Here is a 3,888-nt window from a genome sequence, read left to right on the forward strand (position 1 = left end):
AGATGAGCCGGGAAGAACTGTTGGTGGCGCGGATTCGACAGCTTTAGCAAAGACCGGAGGACGTGGAGCGGGCAAAGACAAATCTGCAAACGGCGAGGGAGAGGAACAAAGGCCGGTTTGACCGGACACACCGGCTGCAGCCAAAGAAGATCGAGGAAGGCGACTGGGTGTTGGTGTACAACAGCAGCCTCGACAACCAACACAAGGCAACGTGCAAATTCATGAGGAGGTGGTTCGAGCCCTACGTCGTAATGAGGGTGAATGACAACGGGACGTATCATCTTGCGGAGCTCGACAGGACACGATTAATAGTGCTGGTAGCCGGGAAGCAGATCAAGGCGTTCAAGAAGCGGCATGAGGACGAGCCAGACCCGGGAAGCGTGACCGACGACGACCAGTTCGGAGCAGATGAGGATTCGGGAAGTGACGGATGATTACGGGCCGGTCTTCTCCGGCGATTGTTAGTGTCTAGCGCATACCAGTGGATGCGCAGTTTGGTGGGGGTGGATGTTGTGAAGAAAACTGACCCTAAGAGGAATCAAGGAATTAAAGGGGTGAACCTGCCCTTGCACGAGTGTGCGCGAATTGATACATTGTACATAACTAGGAATAGGACGGCTGATGTAAATATACTAGGTATGACATATTTATTAGCTAGGAAATCGATGCGTATCTCTGTCCGAAGGGACAGAGAATAAAGTTGACATGTTTTGATGTAACGGCCTCCTCGGCGACCTATAAAAGGGAGGGGAGAAGAAGAAGAAGGTTATCACGTTTTGGCGAGGACGAGGTGCTGTCAGACTGGGTTTCGAGCTCTCTCCTCCTCTAACGTTGCTCTCCACTCTGTTTGAGGGTAGTTTGCCTCTGCTGCATGTAAGCCCGCATGCTTCCAACAGAGGCTCCATCGTGCGTTCTCTGTGTCGCGTGTGTGTGCATGGGTTCTCTGTGTTGGGTCTCTTGCCGGTTGTAATCTTGCATACATTGTAACCTTGCTAGTTATTGAATTCAAACTTCTATTTTCTCTCTCTTGTGTTCTCTTGAGTTTCCTCTTCCTTGTCTGGTGAGCGTGTATCAGGTTCAGAGACTATATGCGTTCAGGTCTTATTCGGCTAGTAACACTATCGGCAACGAGCAGGCCTAGTCGGCGATACGCTCGTGTATCTCTCTCTCTCTCTCTCTTTTGATCTCTTAAACCCCTCGGTCCAAGACACCCGCGATCCCCCCTTAGTTTCTCCCGCATGAGCGGAATTACACGACACCGCGCATCCAACAATATTAATGCAAGAGATATGGAGTTCTAAAAAGCCAACATGATGACCTCAAGGGCAACTCCGATGGAGTTCAAAGACAACGACTAACCTTCATCCAACAATGGTCGACCACCCCCTTTATTGAGTCGGTGGGCATCCACATAAGGTGGACCTATCGCATCCCTCCAAGGATTTGTATATATTAATCTCATATGTAAAATTCTATACCTAATGGAAGGAGTTTTTTCTGGGGGAAAAAAAAAAAGAGCTTTTATGATGTTCTAAACCGTAAGGATAAGTATTAAGTGGATAAAAGCCATGCATGATGAAATGAACTCTGAGGGAAAGTAATATATTTGATTTAGTGGAACTTCCAAAGGGAAGAAAAACTTAAAAAATATACGGGTAACCTTGTAAAACATAAGCCTCATTTGTTTGTGAAGGGTTTCTGCCAATATAAAGGTATTCATTTTGATGGAATTTTTCACCAGTAGTGAAAATGATTTCTATTCAAGTAGTTTTTGGTTTGGCAACTAGTTTAAATCTTGAGATTGAGCAACTTGATGTGAAGACTACATTCTTGCATGAAGATTTGGTAGAAGAGATCAACATGGAACAATTTTATTATTGTGAAGAGAAAGGAAAAGAGCATCTAGTATATAATATGAAAAATAGTCTTTACCGCCTAAAAGAAGCACCAATGATACAAAAAGTTTGCTTCCTTCATGATGAGTCTAAAGTTAAACTACTCCAAGACTAATGGAGTTCATAGTGTGTATGTTAAGGCAATTTTTTAAGTTAACTTTATTATTCTCTTAATGTGTGTTGATGATATTCTAATTGTTGGACAATATATTGACATGATCCACAAGTAAAAAGTGGACCTATCTACATCCTTTGAGATGATAGATTTTGGGCATGCTAAATATATTTTAGGCATAGTACGTAATATACTCGAATGCATTGGCAAACATTCTTTTTCATACGAATCCAAACGAATGCATATGTTATCAAAACATTCTTATGTTTTTTTTACACTTTTTACCTTGACTTTCTTACCTTATAATAAATAATGAATACAAAAATATGGTACTTACCTACTCAAATGATTGAAACATTCTCGAATGCGAATGCATTTATGGTACGTATGGTTCACACTATGATTTTAAGCATGAAAATTACTCACAATATAGAATGTGGAAAGTTGTGGTTTTCTCTAGAAAAGTACATAAAACGAGTACTAGAGAGTTTAATATGCAACAAGCAAAACTAATAAGTACCCCTCTTGCTAGTCATTTCAAATTGTATAGAAACAATTGCCCCTCTTGCTACATATATACAACTACTTTTCCAAAGTGAGAAAGGGGGGGGGGGGGGGGGGGAACCAGAAGAGAATAGAATAGAATTTTGGAGAGCTCATACTCTTCTTGGTCCCTTCTCCATTAGTGCTTCCAAGTACATCAACTAAACGTCCACATTTTTGGATATCCCACCTTTAGAGTCATAGTACATAATATTGTGGTGTCCCTTTCATGCAAGAGCATGCATTTGAACACACCACTCTTTTAGCCACTCCCGTTTAGCACATCACCCATTTTAGCCCACCCTTTTAGCACACCATTTTGGGACACGTGTAGCTAGGCCGTCCCAAAATGGGTTCTTTGTATCTTCTATATATTGAATGATAAGTATGAAGCTAGCTAGACTAGTTTTGACCTCTTATGTGCATTTCACAATATACTCAAATGCATTAGCAAACATTCTTTTTCATACGAATGCAAACAAATGAGTATGTTATCAAAACATTCTTATCACCTTAACTTTCTTACCCTAAATTATGTTTTACATTATAATAAATAATGAATACAAAAGTATAGTATTTACTATTTAATACTTCGAGGGTGTTTACTATTTTCAAATGCAAATGCACATATGGTACGTTTGGTTCAAACTTCACACTATGTTTAGAGTACTAAGGAAATTTTACTTTCATTAGTGCTCTAATATATTTAGAGTAAACCTTCGACATACAAATTGTATACATTGAAGGTGCATTGTTACTGTACTTGGTCACATAATTTTTCATCCAAAGGGTTTTACACGTTAAAAACTTGGTGGTGTATCCTGCATAATTTTGTTATTCTTGTCTCATAACTAAGTGTTAATGTGCCTATGTGTGTGTGATGAACATGCAAATCTGTGTATATGTGCACACGCATGTGTTTGTCAGGCATGTGTGAGAGAAGCAATCAGTATCGGCTGCTTGCAAAACTCAACTAGAAAGAATTGTACACATTCATGCAAGAAACCCTAAACCGCCACAACAAACCTTAAAACACAAAAATGAAACTGAGAAACAAAGTAAGGTAAATGTAAAAACCCTAAAACGCCACAACAAACCTGAAAACACAAAGCAACTGAGAAAAAAAGAAAAAGTGTGCATGTACATGAGTGGGTGTGACGAGCAACTAATATTGGCTGATTTAGAAGCTTACTAGGGGCTGCAAGCTCATGTAGAAAGATATCATTTACAGATGTTATAATGACTTGAAGAGACTTCAGATCAAAAGTTCATAGAATCTCAACATTTCATTCATGGGGATGTGCAAAGTGAGGAGATAGCTGCTTGCAAAGCTCA

Source organism: Azolla caroliniana, unplaced genomic scaffold (genome assembly GCF_043228905.1).
Source record: "Azolla caroliniana isolate FFs.n. ecotype wild unplaced genomic scaffold, voAzoCaro1.0.p SCAF_1, whole genome shotgun sequence".
NCBI classification, from domain to species: Eukaryota; Viridiplantae; Streptophyta; class Polypodiopsida; order Salviniales; family Salviniaceae; genus Azolla; species Azolla caroliniana.